The following is a 20,592-nucleotide window of genomic DNA, read 5'->3' as shown; positions in this document are numbered from 1 at the left end:
TTTCTTCTTAGGTAAAGCCAAGTTTTGGTTCCAAGATTTATTTTGGTGTGCTTCTAGTTTGGCTTCCATTATTTCTTCCTTTTTTGTTCCAAAATTTCTTCCTTGTTAGCCTCATTATTTGTTTCCTTTTAGTTGGAAGGTTTGTTGTTATGCAATCAGATGTCAAAAGAGATGAAGAGACAGATCAATGACTTGAAAATTAGCCTCTTCAAGGGGGAAACCTACTTTACATCACATAAATGGAAAATTATTGGATGATATAAATGACAAGACCTCCTTGCTATATATAGGATTATAATGGTTCAGAATATAATCAAAGCCTACATAACAATAATAATGTAAGGGCACCATAATAACAATAGTGGGCTTCTATGGGGCACAATAATAACAATATGGGGGCTAAGCTAACAATAAAAACAAGGAGGCTACACTAGTATTATAGGGACTTAACAATCCCCTCTCCTTCAAAAAAATTGTTTTCCTCAATGCCTGAGTAGCTATAGATGTTCTTGTATAAAATTCTCATCCTCCCATGTGGAATCTTCAGCAGGTAAGTTCTTCCACTTAATGAGATACTCTAAAATTGAATGATTCCCTAGTTGTTGGGTTCTTGTTTTTGGGACTGCTTCAGGCTCCAATATGATTTTTCCTTATTCGTCAATTTCTAGAAATATTGTTGAAATCAAAGCTTGACACTAATAACCTTCTTTAATCATGAAACATGGAAATGGGTGTACTCGAGAAGATGCAGGTAGCTCCAATTTGCCTTCCATAGTAAAAATATTTTGCAACACTTTGTAAGGACCATAGTACTTGGGTGACAATTTTTTATGTTATAAATAAATTAATGGAGCAATGAAACACATAAGTATATTGAAAAAATGTAAATACAGAAACACATAAAACAAGAGAGACACAGATATACATGGTTCACCCAATTTGGGATACATCCACGAAGAAACAACCAGTCCTTCCTCTTGTATTATCCAACAAAATGAAGAGATACAACCTACATTAGATGCATTGTAATATCCTCTTCGTTCTCACACAATGTTCTCTCTATTTCTCGCTCAGAATAATAATACAAAGTCGCAATAAAATTCCCTCATATAAACTAAGGGCTTCCTTCTAGGGAAAAAAACCCTAAATTAAAATAACTTCTACCTCATATCATCTGCCTAATGAACGAACTAGTTCAACTACAAAATTACAATATTTTACAAGGAAAATTTTCATCTATATTTAGCTTCAGGAGTGATTCCCTTGAACCCTTGCCAGGGGTTTCTTATAAAATTGTTGTCACCCCCCCAATGACGGTCATATGGGCAATGTTTCTGCCCCGTTATGAATAGGGATTCAAAATAGTTGAAAGAAAAGACTTTTGAACAATTAGGAAGATAATCAAGCTCCACACCCAATAATTTCCCACTTGGAGACTGATTATATAAACTCCATCATTGCTTCACTGGCTAGACAATGAATCCACTTGGACTTGACATTTTCTCATCTTCATCATAATTTTTGAAGGCCAACTGAGATTAAGAAGAAACTCAATTTCTCCCTAGTTACAACCTTTATCGACATATTTGTAGGATTCTGGCTAGTGTGTATGTTTTCTAGCTTCAATTGTCCATCCTCAACACTAAACATATGAAATGGTAATTGAGTTGCGTATGTTTAATATTGGAATGAAATGTTGATTTTTTTGTAAGATGAATGGCACTTCAGCTGTTACTGTATAACATGCCCATCTCCTTCTTCTTGCTCAATTCATCCATAAAACTTTTTAACCAAATAATGTCTTTACTAGTCTCTGTTGCAAAAACATACTCTACTTCCATCGTTGAAAGTGCAACAATGTTTTTCAATTTTGAAACCCAAATGATAGTTGTTCCACCTACAGTAAACACATACCCTGTGGTGCTCCTATTGTTATCTCTATCACGTGCCATATCTGCATCAACATATCCCTGTAGAATAATGTTTGAACCTACAAAACGTAATTCTTGATTTGTGGTAGCTCTCAAATACTTGACAATCCACTTCATTTCCATCCAATTCTCTTTTCCTTGATTGTTAATATACCTACTAAGACATCCCACTGCATTTTCAAAATCAGGCCTTGTGTAGACCATTGGATCTTTGCGTAGTTGAATGGAACTTCAATTATCACACCAAAGTGTAGACAAATGTTGCTGCTGAAAACCAAACTCTGAAAGGATTTGACGAAGCCGTAGGGCTTCCTTACTAGCTTCATTGACACTATGATACTCTCCTTCTGCTGAAGAAAGAGAAATGGTACTTTGTTTCTTGCAAGCCCATGTAATAGGTCCAGAACCAAGAGTGAGGACATAACTTGCAGTAGACTTTCGATCATCAGGGTCACCAGCCCAATCAGAACCAATGAAACCAACCAACAAAGGAGATGCTCCTACAATGTAAAGAATCCCAAACTGAACTGGCTTATAGTCTTCCATGTGAAAGTGGCGTAGAAGATAACCTACATACTTGGACTGAGAAATGGAAATAACTTCTTTGGATTGTAAGACTTGAAGACCAAGAAAATAATGCAAGTGTCCTAAGTCTGTCATTTCAAACTTACTTTTAAGGCTAGACTTCACATGGGTTATAAGGTTGGGATCACTACCAGTAATGATAAGATCATCAACATAAAAAAAAGAATGATAAGGGACATACCCACTTTCTTTGTGTAGATAGTATTATTAGAATGAAACTTAGAAAAAGCCTATATATAAAAGAAATCTATCCATTTTAGCTAACCAAGCCCGAGGGGCTTGTTTGAGACCATAAATGGATTTCTTAAGCTGACATACAAGGCTAGAGTCTTTTTGTATAAATCTAGGAGGTTGTTCCATATAGATTTCTTCATGAAATTCCCCATGCAAGAAGGCAGATTTAACATCCATATGTTGGATTTCCCATTCGAAGGAGGCAGTAAGGGAAAGAACATGGTGGAAAGATTTGATTTTGGAAACAGGGGAGTAGGTTTCAGTATATTCAATTCCTTCAACTTGTGAAAAACCCTTAGCAACAAGACGAGCTTTATGTTTATCAACTTTTCCATTTGGTCCAAACTTGGTTTTGTAAACCCATTTGCATCTAATAGTTTTTTGTCCCTTTGGAAGAGGAACAAGGTCCCATGTATCATTTTCTAGTAATGAATGATATTCTTCGTTCATAGTTGCATCCCAATCTAGATGGGATGAAGCTTCTAAAAAGGTGTTAGGATCATAATTCTCTGAAACTTGAGCCAGTAAAGAAGAGGCTCTATCTAACTGAGAACATGTACGATGTTGCTCTGTAGGATCACCTGCAAGAGTACCCGCTGAATCCCGAGTAGAACAGACCCATTTGGAACTTGAGGAGCTAAATGAATATCTTGAGAAGGTGGGGGAGGATTGTCATCCTCACTGTCATCATTTAAAGACGAAATATTTTTAGAAGTAGAAGAGATAGAGAGAGGTGACACATCCACCGAACTAGGCTCGTGGGCCTATATATTTTCATCAAACTTTACATCTCTTCTAATTATTATATTTTTTGAGCTAGGTTGAAGAAGTCTATATCCTTTGAAATCTTTAGAATATCCAACAAAAATACATTTTTACCTCTTAGGTTCTAGTGCTTTATGTTTCACATATGGAATATGGGCCCATGCTTCACTTCCAAAAACATGAAAGTGACTTACATATGGTTCAATTGAGCTCCATGCTTCTTCTAGAGTGATATTCTTTAAAACCTGAGTAGGAGTGTGATTTACTATGTATTTTTCACAATTAATTGCTTCTACCCAAAAATTAAGACTAAGTTATTTAGATTGAAGCATACAATTAGCCATTTCCTTTAAGGTGTGATTCTTCCTGTCAGCTACACCATTTTGCTGTGGAGTATATGGAACTATATGTTGCAATTGAATTCCATGCTCAGTGCAAAAGTTGATGAATTTGGTGTTAACATATTCTCTGCCATTATTAGATATTAGCTTAAGAATTTGATGTCCATATTGTTCCTCAACCAAGGCCTTAAAGTCCAAGAACATGTTAAAGAATCCACTCTTGAGTTTTAAGAAGTATACCTAAGTGCATGTGGAGAAATCATCAATGAAAGTTAAGAAATACTTGTAACTAGAGAAGGACACAACTGGAAGTGGACCACATAAATCACTATGCACAAAATGTAAGGGGGTTGAGGTGTGCCAAGAGGCACGTTTTTCAAAAATATCCCAATGATGTTTTCTAAGTACACATCTAGAACAAACACCATCTTTGTAAGATACCATAGGAAGACTTGTCACCATATTTTCTTTACATAGAGTTTGAATGGAGTGATAGTTTAGGTGCCCAAATCGCTCATGCCAAAGTTTTCTCACTTCATCATTATGAGAAACAAAAACTGAGGGAAGAGTTTATGACCCTAAGTTGTAAAATTTATACAACCTTGTAGAATCATCACCAACAATAGTAGCTAAAATCTGACTAAGATCTCTTAGGTCCTTAATTACAACTTCATGAGGTGAAAATTTGATGGTTTTTGTTATACAAGAAAATGACCTCCTCATCAGCTCAGAGGAGAAAGACATGATGACTGAAGGACTGACCAAGTTCACAGCCCAGTTGTCAAACTAACACTATCTAAACACTAGCAACCTACTTTATAAAGCTTCCTAGCAATGCTAAGGGTGCTTTAGTGCCCAAAGTAACTCTTTCTGTTACCTCGACAAGAGCAATAGTGAACCTTAATGAGTTTCTATGGGTAAAGAGAACGAGTTGACTGAGAAATATCCCAAGATTCTCTCCTATGTTAGCTCACAAAAGCAGGGAAACATCAGAACTCAACCTATTTGGGGGAATTACTAATTCCTAATGGAGTATTCAAATGGGAAAGAGCACAAAGGCATGGAAACATCACTGCTTTTGCCTAATGGAACTCATGAAGGACTTGGAAACCCTATCCTCACATGCTATATATGCAAGGCTAGGGTGATTGTAAAAGGGTCGAACCATTTGAAAGGATTTCCTATTTGACTATTGAGCAAAGTCTCAAACTAAGGCATCAGAAGAGGTTAAGAAGGGAGAGAGAGAGAGAGGAGATGGAAGGGTAAGGGAAGGTTGATACAACCGATGGTTGTAATCACTCTTGCTACATCAATATAGAACTACAATTGTGTTGTCCACTCTGAGATGTTGGTAATATAACTTGTTTATATGCTTATGCAACATTGTTAGCATGAGTGTCTTAGATATATGCAACTCGATATCTTTATATGTTCATGAATTGCTTATCAAGGTTTTATGCTGTGATATTACGCTTGTCTTTTCTATGTGTGGGTTTTTATTTGGAGTTGGATCAGGGGTCTTACACCTCGCTACATTTTGCTCTCCAACAACACCACACTAAGACTCGAGGTAATAGTTCCTTCTCACTTTGATATTCATTTGTTAAGCATGGATATGAATGCATCTTTGTGACAGCTGTAGCTAATTTGACTGGTTGCCAAGGATCCCGGGAAGATACTTGAGGGTTTCTACATCACCGAACACCCGTGCATTAATCCCTATAGAAAAATTGGCGACTCCACTAGGGACTACACTTAGTTCCTAGTTTTCCCCAAAAGTTCCTAGATCTCTCTTTCTTCTAGGCCTTCAAGTACTTCGTCATTCCTTTTTCGACCACTCAGGACTATACAACACCCTTCTCTCAGTGCTGAGCCCTAGATCTGATCCCCACAGCCTATTTTTTGAGCATTTTTCCTCACTAACATTGTTTGCTAGTGTAAACAATGCTTTATAATGCAGTGTGCTCACAAGCAGTGCGTTAGTGTGGAAACTAACTCTCTGTAGCCTCTAGTATAGAGCATTAGCCAACCATTTCTTGATAAACAACATGCTTTGTGACCTCATGGGTTGGGAAATTTGCTTGTAGACTGATCAGGGATCTGCAACTGCACTTGTTTGACTGATCTGTGTCCTAAACAATTTTTTTTTTAAGAAAATAGATTTACTGAAAGTTTTTTGTTTTCATTAAAGAAAAAAAATACAAAATTTTACTATTTTCTACTTGGCTGGTTAGATCTTCATTATTTGGTTTCAAAAGTTGTTAGTGAGTATTGAAGTTCTATCGGTTATGCTCGTGTTTTACTAAATAGGATGCATGGTATATATATTGATGTATGAATGACTCTCCCTTTGTAGAAGCATCTTATTCATTGAAAGTGAAAATTTACAAGCATTGTTTTTGCATGATTTGAGTCAGATTCCCATATAAATTCATATGTCAACACCCCTACCGAAGACTCTAATGAATTACATTTAAAATATACCTAATAAAATAAATCAACAACTCTTTTTAGAGTAAACACACATTAGTTTAGGCTAGGATCTTGGGATAGGCAGTGTGAGTTAACTGCCTAAGATCATACACTTAAACTAGTGTCATTAAAGGAGAAATCCTTCTACACTCATACCATTCGGGGCCACACCAATAAAAGCGAAGCTAAATACGAGACAACATCAGACTGTAAGTGAAGGTAGCCTGCCTTTTCTTACCTCTCCTTTGGGTATACTGTGTATTGGGGATCCCTTCAGGGATATCGGTGCTGAGTCAGGGACTCAAGTATCCTGCACACACAGCGTACTATCTGCGACTATGTCCCCCCTAGTAGTGTCTGTGATTTGAGGTATCCTTAGTGGCCATACTTCTAGGGAAGAACACAAGGTGACTGGGGCGGGCTGCTTTGGTACCTAACACAAACGAATCTACTCTGTCTTTGGTTTTTGGGAGGGTGCTTGTTTTCATGAGAGTACTTAGCCCCTTAATTTGAGGTGCGGGCGAAGCTCAAGAGTAATCGTAACTGTACATTTTGTCAACTCTCTCTGCTATTCATTTTGATACTAGGTTTCATCTCCAATGATCGGTATTTATCAGACAGGGTCATTTCCCTCTACTTGTTGATTGATTTCCTTAATGTATTTTTCATTTTTTAAGTGCCATATTGTTATCACTGAGACTTTAATAATTATCAATGTAAAATATACTGGTAAAATTTATCGGTCACTGTGGCTACATTTGGCTCTCATCGTCAATGTAGATGGTTGTTAGGTCTTCCCCCACTCATTGTGGAGGATCCACCGAGCCCTAGTGTACCAGATTCCCTGTCTTCGGGCAATCAGTCTCTGAGATCTAACACAGAATCAATTTGGACATCCCATGATTCAAGCTTATGGGAAGATTTCTTTACTGAAGGATTCCTTCCTCCATACAATCCTCCGATCATGAATCCGTTGGGACCACTCTTGATTCCCATTACATTTGTACCTCCTTTGTATTCCGTTGGCACATTTCCACCCATCCCATCGATGACTAACAGGTCATGGGCTTTTGTGGACACTTTTGGTCCACCACCACCTGCCCAGTTGATAGTTAGTACCGCACCTCAAATGGTGAACCCCGCTATCCCATCTGTCCCAGGTTCAAACCCTCTTATGACACCCACCATGAGTGGAACCCAGTACAATTTGGGTTCCACCCCTTTTGTGTCAGCCCTTGGACCTTCGACAAGTGCTACATATAACGCTCCTTATAATTCTCAATATAGTAGAGTTAGCACGGGTCCCCTCTAACCACCCCTATGGTTGGCATCCATTATTTAGTTCTAACTCCCAGGTTCAGATGCCTGGGGGCACAATTCCAAATATGCATATATTGGTCGGGAACGTAATAGTTCCCCCTCTGTTTTCAGGTCGCGGGGTAATTCATTGATTGACATGAACCCTCCTTATGTTAGTCAAGGACCTATAGTGAGTTATGTGGTGAGCGAGAACCCTCAAGAAGGTCCCAAACAATCCATATGTGCACCCTACTCACAGCCTCAAATGAGCCAAGGGGGCACCCCTTATCCTGGGGGCACTTCCAACACCCAATCTAGCAATTGCTATGGAAACCCACAATATAATACTATACCCCAAGGCACTTACTATACCATGCAACCTATGTATGATATTGGAAACAATACAATGGGAGGACTGCAAGGCTCCTCAAGTCATATGTCACCGCCTTGGTCCGATTCAGGGGCATCAAACACCTTGCCTTTCTTGGCAATGCTTGATATCCCTAACTTGTATAATATCATAAATGACCCCATCTATCACAACTTACTTTGGCCACCAATCCTGCATAAAATCCTGACAGACATCCCAAAGTTTGAGGGGAAACAAGGGGAGAATCCGGGTACACACATCACCACCTATCATTTATGGTGTGTTTTTAACTCCATGGTGGATGATAGTATCTAGCTACGGCTCTTTCCCTGCACCCTTACTGGAAATGCAGACAAGTGGACATCAAGTTACCACGCGTGTCAGTCAATACCTTTGGTGATTTAGTGATGGAATTATTAAAGCACTTCCAGCTAGCCATCTGCTATGAAACTAGGATGGAACTCCTCACTTCATTACGTTAGGACACCGCCACCCACATCTCTAATCATATAAATAAATGGAGACATAGGTGTGTGGAGTACTAAAAAGGTATGTTTTTGATGATCATTTCAATGGCTTTTCAGTGGAACTTGTGAACTTTTTTGCATCATGAACGTGGAAAACAATAAAGAATTATAACAATACATGTGGGATTAGTATGCAAGACTTAACTGCTGATAGTTGTCATTCTCCTGTGCAGGAAGGGGTAAAAACGAGGAGTTGCTGTTCCAAAGAAAAAGACAAGAACAGGGTAACTGTTGTCCCTTTGACGAAGGACCAAGTGCAAACGAGGCTAAGCAGGTTGAAGCAAACCGGTCCGGAAAAGGAGGAGAAGACACTAGCTCGGCAGAGGAGAAAAGAAGTGATTAAGGATTAATAGTTTGGCGAATCCCTCAGGATCTTCGATCCTGAGGGATCACTGCTTTATTTATCTTATTTCTTAGACATCTCTGCCGTCACCCTTATATAAAGGGACGACACTGTTAGCTTTGGGGGATTATGCTTTTATGTAACTTTCTGTTAAAGATCGAACTTTTATCATTGAGTCTCGTTGAACTTGGCTCATTGTAATTTTTGTTTTATGCATTAATATAAACTTGGTGATTATCTTATCTCTGCGTCTGGATTAACTTAAAGCGGTGTACCCTTGAGGCTAAGGGCCCGGCCCCGGAGGACACTTGCTTCTGTATCACTACGATTTGATTTCTGCGTGGTTTGCTTATCGTCATTATTTGGTAATCTGATATGCTTTATAAGTTACATCATATGCTCTGTTAAGATTCGTTCATTAAGGTTTTTACAGACAATAATTGTTGTATTGAATCTACATTATATCATTAATCCTTTCAGATTTGATTGAATATTATTAGACTTAACTGAACATTGTTACTATTTTGTTACAGATCTCTTATGCTGTATATTCGTGTTATGGAATTTATCTGAAAGTTGTGTTCTTTATGATTCAGGAGTAATGTTGTTCCATTTTGAAACGCAGTTGTATTCCTGTTGATGACGATTGGTGCTAGATCAGATTACTCTTCAAGTGTGTTGTGTGTGTGTATGATTTCCAAACGCTGTTCCATAACTTATTAGTAATTAATGCTGTTCCATTAGTGTGTGCTGCTTGATTTTCCTGGAGAATGAAAGATTGATGTTTGATTATAGCGAGTGCATTTGAGTTGGTAGGATAAAGCTTGATTACTGCTCACGAGATTTAGTTGTTCGATTGCTGTTCCATTTCAGAATTGTTGTTCCATTTTAGCATTGCTATTCCATTCCAGATTTGTTGTTCGATTTCTTATTTGCTGTTCCATTTTTCTACCTGCCGTTTCATTTACTCGCATTTGTTATTTTGGTGTGAGAGACGATCTGTGGCTGTAGTGAGCCTCAGCATTTACTGCCTAGCTCCCAGACCCGTGGTCCATGCTCTAATTTCCTTTCCATCAGTTTCCAAAGGGATGGGCTATTGCTGTCGAACCCTTGACTGATTAAGTTGCCTAGTGTGTGATTTATTCATTTGAAGTAACTTAGTTATAGACAAGCATTCGTTTACTCTTGAATTTTTGTTAAACGCTGTACTACTAGCATTACTCTGACAAGTGATAGCCTCAGACTGAGTCACTCTTTGAAACAACAAAACGCTCCCGGATTGACATATTAATGTGGGATAATTAGAGGTGAAAGAGAACCTTTTTATAGCTCTACATTTTGGCGCCGTTGCCGGGGAAAGAGTGTAGCCATTTGTATTTTTCAGAGTAGTGTACGAACCTGCTAGGGAAGAGTTGGATCTTAAAAACGGAAGGTAAGAACCTGCGTGCGGAGCATGTAAAAGCCCTGCTCCACTGTCCGCTTTCCTAACAGATTTTTTGTTGCTTTGTTTGAATAGAATTTAGTAGTTCATTTGAGTGCATGACTAAGCAGAAAAAAACCAGAAAAGAATATTAAGCTTCCATCCAAACCCGAAAAAGCTAAGGGGCCGGTGACCCTTGGCCGAACAACCTTCATAGACGAAATCTATAAGAAAACAGAATCTCAGCCATCAGTAGGCCCCAGGAAAATCATTTCTAAACAACCTACTAGTTCCCTTCAGGCCACAGGATCACCATCTGTAGCCTTTGCTGAGGTGCATAGTCAAACTGAAGAGCAGGACTTTCAAGAAATTGAAAATTCTACTCCAGAACTATTGCAAGAAGGGAATTTCAGCAACTTTTGTGAAGGAGAAGGAGAAACAGGGGAAACCGAGGAACCAAAATCTCCCATTGGAACAGATCAACCATTAAACAGCCCAGATAAGGGGAGCGCTGCGAAAATCATTGTTGAAGGAGTCCAATCTCCTCAGACATCAGGTATTCCCCTTATCCTAGATAAAGGAAGTGCCATTAAAACTATCCCTGCCAAAACCGTTCCCTCTCAACCTAGGAATACCCTCCTAGATATCCCAGAAGGTTATTGGCATATATTCGATCCTATGGCTCAGAACCAGCCAAATACTCAAACCTCTACATTACAATATCCTATAGTGGATTCTGCAGCAAATGCGCCCATGAAAGCTATACCTCTTCAACATATCCCTACATTTCACGGTCTCACATCAGAAGATCCGGATGCATTCTTATTCGAATTCGATGTGTTGTGCAGGGGATATGATTACACCACCGATCCCCAGAAATTAAAATTATTCCCCTCTACATTAAAGGGGGCTGCTTTAAGATGGTTTATGGGACTAGGTGGTGGGGTCATCAACAATTGGGATCAAATGAAAGAATCCTTCTTAAAAAATATCAGGATTATTGTAGGTCTCGAGAATTGAAAGACGAAATATTCCAAATGACAGCCAAACCGAATGGAACATTAGAAGAATATGTGGAACATTTTCAGTACAATTTACAAAGATATCCTTATGCATCACCACCTTTACCTGATAATGTGCTAAAAACTTCATTGATAAGGGGCATGAAGGAACAGTGGATTAAAACATTAAACATCATGGGAAAAGGGGATATTTATCAAGAGAATTTTGCTGACATCATTGATTTATGTATCAGGAGTTCGAGAGGCAGCACAAGAGTAAAACCGGCAGAATATGATCGGTTTGCAAGAGACAACAAAATATCAACAGAAGGAGTAACACGTGTGGAGATTGGAAATTTATTAGAAAATTTTAAAACTGATATTCTAGGGACACTAACTACACAACTTGATATTATGCAGGCCAAACAGAAGCAGATGGAGGCAGAACAGAATTTGGAAATCTTCTGCCCCCGATGCAGGAAAAAGCATAGTCACAAGGAGTGTCCACTGGATACAGTCCAAACATGTGCCATTTGTACAAAAGATCATCTTACAGAAAGCTGCCCCTCACTTCCTGGATTAAAAGCAGTATATAAGGAAGCAGAGGAAGAACCAGAATCGGTGTACTTGATCAACCAGTGCCGCCAGTGGCAGCTGAGACAATCTGGTATGTTTCCAGACCCAACTTCTTCTTTTCAGCCTCCACAATATAATGCTCAACAATATGGTATGTGGAAAAGTCAGTCCCAACCCCCATTTTCAAACTAGTCACCACCGTCATCTCCTTCTTCAAACCCATGGCTGAATCAGGCAAGCCAATCTGGTTGGCCGAATTTCCCTTACACTCCACCATATTGGCAAAATAGACCATATCCTCCACAATAGAGTCCCCCTACTTCACAAAGTTCACCCTGGCAAACAAACTAGCAAAGATCGATGCACCAACCATTAGGAACTATTCCGCTCCCTCAACCTACTCTGCCAGCTTTACAACAAAATCCCTAGTCTAATCTGAGACCGCAACTCCCAGCCCAACCCAACCCCAATCCAAATAACAGACCGGTCCAATCTCTTCAAATCATAGAATCACCAGAAATAGGACCTGACCTGCGGGAGTGTAACGATCTTCAATTACGATCTGGACGTATCATTGAAACTGAGGGAGATAAAACAGTTCATATTGAATATTAGTTATCAAGAGAACATCAGTTACAACAAGAGGATGTAAATAAGCAGCAGACTCATAATCAAGCAACCACATCCTCTCCTCTGTTCCCAGAACGATTAGTCATACCTCGACCTTTACAGTATCCTGACTTTGACATTCTGGGAGAATTACAAAATTTGTACATAAAAATCCCATTCCTCCAAGCCATTCATGACATTCCTATATACGCAAAAACTATCAAAGAATTGTGCATATAGAAACCAAGGAGGAATATAACAACTAATCCAAGAGTCCAAGTAGTCGGTACTTTATCTGATTTATTATCCGGGAAAGAAATACACATTAAATATGAAGACCCAGAAAATCCAATTGTAACTGTTCAAATATATGGTCAGACCCTGTCTAATGCCTTAGTTGATCTAGGAGCTGCAATCAATATTTTAACAACCACTACCTGTCAAAAGCTTGGCATTACATCTGTAGAACCCACCTCTACTCTGTTAGAATTGGCTGACCGATCTGTGGTTAGACCAGAGGGTACTCTACATGATGTCATGGTCTCTGTAGATTCCTGGGAATATCCAACCGATTTCCTGATAATTAATCCAAAAACCCGACTTGATGGACACCCGCTAATCCTAGGTAGACCTTGGCTTGCCACTCCCGATGCTTACATTGGTTGCCGGAAATGAAATATGACCATAACCAAAGGACCTGATATCAAGAATTTAGTTCTATACCCTCCAACGCAGCCAAGTGTCACAATAATTAAAACTAACAAGTATCCTGTATCATACCTTACTGATAACATTAGATCTCCATTGACTATACAAGAGGAACTTGATTTTAAAGATAAAACAGAAGATGATGCCATTAACAACTTCATTCGTCAAATTGAATCCGGATCCTACACACAATGTCACATGATAGAAGCAGCATTTGATAATGAATTAGAAGAATATCCTCTGAAAGATACACATGATCAAACAATACCTGTTACTTCTGTCGCAAATAGTAAAATTGTGGAAATTGAACTGGGAAAAACTTTAAATATCAATGCCAACCTCACACCTGAACAAGAAACGAAGCTCATCCATCTGTTAAGAAAATATCAAGAAGCATTTGCATGGGATTACCCTGATATGAAAGGAATCGATCCACAATTGTGTACACACCACATTTATATAGAAAAAGATGCTAGACCTGTCCGTCAACCGCAAAGAAGACTTAATCCTCATCTAAAGGATGTGGTAAAAGCTGAACTTCAGAAACTTTTAGATGTCAATTTTATTTATCCTATTTCTGACAGTAAATGGGTCTCTCCGCTTGTGGTGGTACCAAAAAAGAATGGGAAATGGATAATTTGTGTGGATTACAGGGAACTCAATAAAGCAACACAAAAAGACCACTTTCCTCTCCCGTTCATAGACCAAGTGCTAGATACTTTGGCAAGAAAGAAATTCTTTTCTTTCCTGGATGGCTTCAGTGGATACAATCAGATTCAGATTGCCCCTGAAGACCAGGACAAAACTACTTTTACTTGTCCTTGGGGAACATTTGCCTACCGAGTTCTACCTTTTGGCCTATGTAATGCTCCTGCCACATTCCAAAGGGCTATCCTTAGCATTTTTGCAGATTTAATAAATGATGGACTTGAAGTATATGGATGACTTTACACCATATGGAGATGATTTTGATCCAGCACTAAACACCTTAGAAAACGTCCTACAACGCTGCATAGCTACCAGGCTTTGCTTAAGACACGAAAAATGTTACATGATGATGATTGAAGGACTTATTCTAGGACACTATGTTTCAGCAGCCGGCATTCAGGTAGACCCGGCCAAAATCCAAATACTTTTGCTTATTCCCACTCCTACTACTCAAACAGAGGTACGCAGCTTTCTTGGATTGTCTGGTTATTATAGACGATTTACAGAACATTATTCACACATTTCTGCACCTTTATATGCACTAACTGGTAATTTTGATTTTCTTTGGACAGAAAAATGTGAACGTGCTTTCAAGGATTTAAAGAAGCTCGTATCCACAGCCCCAATCCTTCGAGGACCAAACTAGGATTTGCCATTTCAAATATCATCTGATGCCTCAGATATAGCCATTGGCGCAGTCCTTGGGCAGGAAGAGGATAAAAAACCATACGCTATCTATTACATCAGCAAAAATTTATCCCCTGCTGAATTAAATTACACTGTTACTGAAAAAGAATTCCTAGCTGTAATACATGCTGTCAATAAGTTTAGACATTATATTAGAGGTTATCCTGTTATCTTGTATACAGATCATTCCGCCATAAAATATTTAGCAAATAAGCCTGTCACAAATGCTAGAATAACTAGATGGTTGATCTCATTGCAGGAATTCGATATCACAATCAAGGATCGACCTGGCAAAGAAAACCCTGTAGCCGATTTTCTCTCAAGAATGCCAAAGCCAATTGATGCAGCAACAGTTGAAGATCAATTTCTGGACGAACATCTATTTGCTGTTGCCATTTAAACACCCTGGTATGCTGATGTTGCCAATTACCTTGCAGTAGGTAAACTACCAAAACACCTAACCCCTAATGAATGAAAACAAATTGTTCAGAAGAGTACTCGATTCTCCTGGATTGGGGGCTATTTGTTTCACACAGGGGTAGACATGCATATCAGGAGATGTGTTCGAGAAGATGAAATCTTTGACATCCTAAAAGCCTGTCATGACAGACCATGTGGGGGACACTTCGCTGAGCGTAGAACTGGACATAAAGTATTACAGACAGGATATTATTGGCCCACGATTTTCAGAGATGCAAAGAAATTTGTCCAAGCCTGTGACAACTGCCAGCGAGCAGGACGTCCTGATCAAGCTGACAAGATGCCTCTGAAACCACAGTTAGTCATCGAACCATTTGAGCGATGGGCTCTTGATTTCGTTGGACCCGTCAACCCCTCATCAAATCAGAAAACATATATCTTGGTGGAAACAGAATATGTCACCAAATGGGTTGAAGCAGAAGAATTGCCAAGAGCCACAGAGGACTCTGTCATACAGTTCCTGTTCCATCTATTTGTACGTTATGGCCTTCCAAGGGAAATAATTACAAACGGAGGACCACAATTTGCTGGCAATAGATTAGCTGCAACACTTAATAATTATCATGTCCAGCATAAAATCACTACTCCATATCACCCACAGGCGAATGGACAAGTAGAAAGTAGCAATAAGGTAATAGAATCAATCCTAGCGAAAACCATTGCGTCACATAGGCGTGATTGGGCTGCCCGACTACCTGAAGCACTCTGGGCCTATAGAACAACATGGAGAAGCACCACTGGTTACTCACCTTATCAATTAGTGTTTGGAAAACAACCCATTTTTCCTATAGAATTTGAAATCCAAACATTATGAACAACACAGGAAGTTGGCATAGATCTAACCGAGGCACAGATTAATCGACTACATCAGATCAATGAATTGGATGAAATTAGGCTCTCTGCACTACAAAATACAGCACTGATTCAGCAGCAGCGAGCTAAATGGCATGACGCGCTCATAAAAAACAAAGTCTTCCATGAGGGAGACTGGGCTCTGTTATATGACTCTTGGTTTCAGGACTTCCTTGGGAAGCTCCAGACTCGTTGGTTGGGACCATACGAAATCCAGAAGGTACATGACAATGGTACCATCACTTTAATCACCATTGACAGTTCTGGATATGCCTTCAAAGTAAATGGCCATCGAGTTCGTCTCTATCGTAAACCACTCACTCGAGTATCCTTCTGCCAGCAATTACACAGAGACACTGATATGGAGATTTTAGGAGAGGAAGAGAAGTCTTCCTCACCTGTAATTCATTAAGGAATTCATTTCTTTTTACAATTTGTACATAAGTTCTTTTCTTCAAGACGTTCGTGTACATATGCTTGAAATAAATGTGTTCTTGTCATTTTTTGCTCAAAGATTTCAATTTTTTCCGTTCTATTTCTAAACGAATGACATTTGCGTGTTTCTGCTATTCCTTTTCAAAAGGAACAACATTCTTGATTTTTCTGAACATTCTTTATTTTTCTGCTGTTTCTTTTCAAAAGGAACAACATTCTTGATTTGTCTGCTATTCCTTTTCAAAAGGAACAACACTCTTGATTTTTCTGCTATTCCTTTTCAAAAGGAACATCACTCTTGATTTTTCTGCTGTTCCTTTTCAAAAGGAACAACATTCTTGATTTTTCTGTTGTTCCTTTTCAAAAAAGAACATCACTCTTGATTTTTGCTGTTCCTTTTTCAAAGGAACGACATTTGCTTGTTTTGATGTTCCTTTTCTAAAAGGAACATCATTTTGATTTTTGTTGTTCCTTTTTCAAAAGGAACGACACTGCTGTGTGATTGCTGTCCCTTTTCCAAAGGCGCAGCATATTTTTGATTTCTGCTGTTCCTTTTTCAAAGGAACGACACTTTTGCATCTTTTGTTGTTCCTTTTTCAAAGGAACATCATTTTTCATGGCTGCTGTTCCTTTTTCAAAAGGAACGGCATTGGTGTGTTCTGCTGTCCCTTTTTCAAAAGGAACGACATTTGCACTTTTTAGACCTATGCTCCTCTGTTTTTCCTCTTCCCAAAAGGAACACTTCTAGCATACTTTTTCTCTCCTTGTGAAATAGCTTATCCCTTTTGCTGATCTAAATTGAGGATGCTTCTTGCTCCTGTTCTTTCAAAGTCTTTTAGAGACAGCTATTCACTTATGCAATGAACACAAAATCACAACATACTGAAATCAGAAAATTATAAATCGCTATATTTATAAGGCTCTGTATCGGTAAGAGGACAGAAGGAAGGACATACTTATTCATCATCTTTTGTTGTCAGTGTCTTACTAATTTTGCCTCGATTGGTTATCTTTATCATGACATTCTCTTTAATCCTCTTTGATTATTGTTTAGGAATAAGAGCAAAGGGTTTATATCTTCCTATTGAGATGATAAGACTTCTTCCACCATTCCTACTCTTAAGGAGTGTTGAAGCACCCTTTGTGTATAAATAAGGAAAAATGCTTTATGAAAAAAGAAAGTAAAAAAATGAATTATAAGTTGTCAAATGCAGGATAGGGGGTCTCATCAAGAGCCAGCCTACCATGATCATGAGGATGAAGTGAAGTGGCATTCCTACTATGGCCACCACACCAGGGATATGGTCCAAAAGGTATATCAAATAAACAAACCTTGGAACAGGAGGTCTCATCACGAGCCGGCCTGCGCACTCTTCGCTCCCTCCTCGTGAATGGAATTATGGCTAACTGGTTACCAAGCCAGCATAATGGCCTACACTTTGACATTACATTCCTTAATATGCACATAAAGGATCATGGTTCCAGGGGTGAAATAAACAACTCTGCCAAGGTCATGGACACTTGTCGGCAGCAGAGCACTGTTAATGGTATTGAAGTCACATTGATTACACCAATAGGTAGGATACTAATACTCTTTTGTTTCTTATATCCTAGGCACTAATCATACATTATTTCCCGACTTATATATCGCATGAACATTTATTACCACCAATCATGGAAAAGGAGGTGACAATGACCACTTGAGATTTGGCAAGTACGACAGACGTCCTATCCTCCAGCCTCGCATCATATCACAGCAGCCTCTTACGTAATACGCGATCCAACTTTATGCCTCGATTTCGGTAATTCATTGTTTTTCTAAACATGGCATATTTTCATACGATGTTCCTTTATGACTTGGTTTCAGATCGGGTGCTACTCCTTTCTTTGATGGCTGGGACAGCCTATCACATTGTGCGGGGGGAGGTTAACCTCATTAGTCCTTGGGTTATGTGTCAACTCACTATTCGAGAAAGATAGTGTACTAGGGAATGGCACGGCTTAACGGCATGATATTTCTATTTTTTACACAAGTCACTGTTCATAAGCCATTTTCTGTTGCATACTCTGTGTTTTTTTCAAAATCTTGCGATTATTACCCCCTCTGTGTTTCAAACATCACAAGCAGTTGATGTTCCATTGAGAATCCACAGCGAAACCATGGGAGGCAGGGAAATTCGAAGGGAACCTCAAGAGTTGGCAGTCTCCGCTGCTGCCCGGGAGATCCTGGAAAGAGCAGGGTGGCTGACTTATCTCAGTCGCTTGCAGGAGTCTAATGAAACAGTGGCGATTGAATTCCTGCAGAACCTGCAGGAGGATCACTCCATAGTAAGGGGGAAGCAGATAGCAGTCATCGACGATATAATCGCAGAAGTCTCGGGACTACCAACCACCAGACCTGTATGGACACTAAAGAAGGAAAGATTACAGAAGATCATGGAAATTTTCTAGGACGAAGGCCAGAGCTTGACGATTAAGGGGAAGGGAGTTCTGCCATCAACGCTAGGATAACCCTGGGCATAATTAGCAAGAACAGTGCAAAGCTACATCACTTGCGAGGGAAGAAAAGACGTGGTAAGACCACGACATCTTAAACTCTTAGCTATTCTAAAGCAGAAATGCTCTGTAAATCTGCCTGCACTTTTGAATTCATTACTTCATGACGTTGCACGAAGCCTAAAAAAGGCACAACATGTAGAGTCAGCTGTCAGCCACCATGGGTTAATTCAATTAATAGTTAGTCATAGCCTCACCCAGAAGCAAAGCAGCTGGGAAGAGCTAATTGCAATAATTGAGGGGAGGGCGACAGCACCATCCCCAAAATGTAAAAATACTACAAGCACACCAGAACGTCCGGAAAAATGCAGAGAATTAGTAAAACAAAAACATGTTGCGAGCACATCTGAACGACTAGAAACACGCCAGGAATCAGAAAAGCGTAAGCATGACACCGGTACACTTGAACAGCCAAAGAAACGCAGAAAATTAGTTTGGTTAGCCCGGATAAGAGGAAGGCTGGAAAAGCTCCAGGAAAGAACTAGCCAGCCAGTGGTAATTGAGGACGAGCATTCCTCATGGCCAGAAGCAGAAGAAGAACAAGCTGAAGGAGAAAAGAAAGGAGAGGCCGAGGAGGCCGAGCAATCTGAAGAGGAAAATGAGGAAGAAGCTGAGCATTCTGAAACAGAAGCTGAGCATCCTGAAACAGAAGCTGAGCATTCTGAGGCAGAAGCTGGACAATCCAAGCAGGAGGAGGAAATGGGACAGCAGGTAGGTAGCCCACCACAGGACCCAGTGGGAGAAGATGAATTGGCCGTAGTCTTGGCCAATATGGGTGAGTATGGCCAACCTTCCACTCCATCAGACCTCCACGGCAAACCCCAAGAAGAAGACGCATCTGAAAAACCACATGCAGAAGAGGCAGAAGAAGGAAATCTGCCTATTCATGATGAAGAGGAGATAAGAGACACTGGACGGGAACAATCTGTTCCCAAGGCACCAGAGGAAATTCTGGAGGAAGTAGGAATAGAAAAGGAAGTTGCCCAAGAAGTGACGGAACCAGTTAGGGTTCCTACCCTAGAACAGCCAGCACAAAACAGCGAAGAAGCACCCCAGGAGAAAGATCCAGGGACTAGTCATGGCCCAAAACGCAGCAGAAAGCCTGTTGTTCCTTCTAATAAAATGCTGGAAATTAGGGAATTACGCAAGGAACAGTGGAGATTATTGAGCATAATATCCCAACTCCACCAGCAGATTAGGATCTTGAAAGCGAGGTAGAGGGTAAGGAAGACCGCAGGGAAGAAAAAGATGACCACTGCAGTAAAAATCCGCAAGCTAAAAAGGCGGAGGACCAAAAATCGCCCTGCTGCTCAAAACCCTGCTGAAGATCTAGCTGCTGTTCCAAATGATGCTGAGGAACAGACTGCTGTTCCATTTGAAAAGGAACAGCAGTAAGCTGATATTCATGTTAAAAAAGAAACGGACAACAAGAAAATTCAGACAGAGGCACCACCCTCAGGGGTTATAAGGGTTTTGAACTCGAAACAACACAATAAGAAAGTTCAGGTAAAACTCCCGGCCTCCACTGCTGCATGGAGAAGAGATCCAAAGACAGTGACCTTGCGCAAGGGATTGAAACAGGCTCAGCAAGAAGTAGAAAGGCTTAGAGAGCAAATGGTCTCTCGCGAGAAGTATGAAGAACTACAACAACAACTAAGGAACATCAATCAATTCGAAAGCCAGGCCTTTGAAG

Source organism: Pinus tabuliformis, chromosome X (assembly GCF_031772625.1).
Source record: "Pinus tabuliformis cultivar Carrire ecotype Pingquan chromosome X, CPIR1, whole genome shotgun sequence".
NCBI classification, from domain to species: Eukaryota; Viridiplantae; Streptophyta; class Pinopsida; order Pinales; family Pinaceae; genus Pinus; species Pinus tabuliformis.
Note: the sequence above shows the minus strand (reverse complement) of the source record.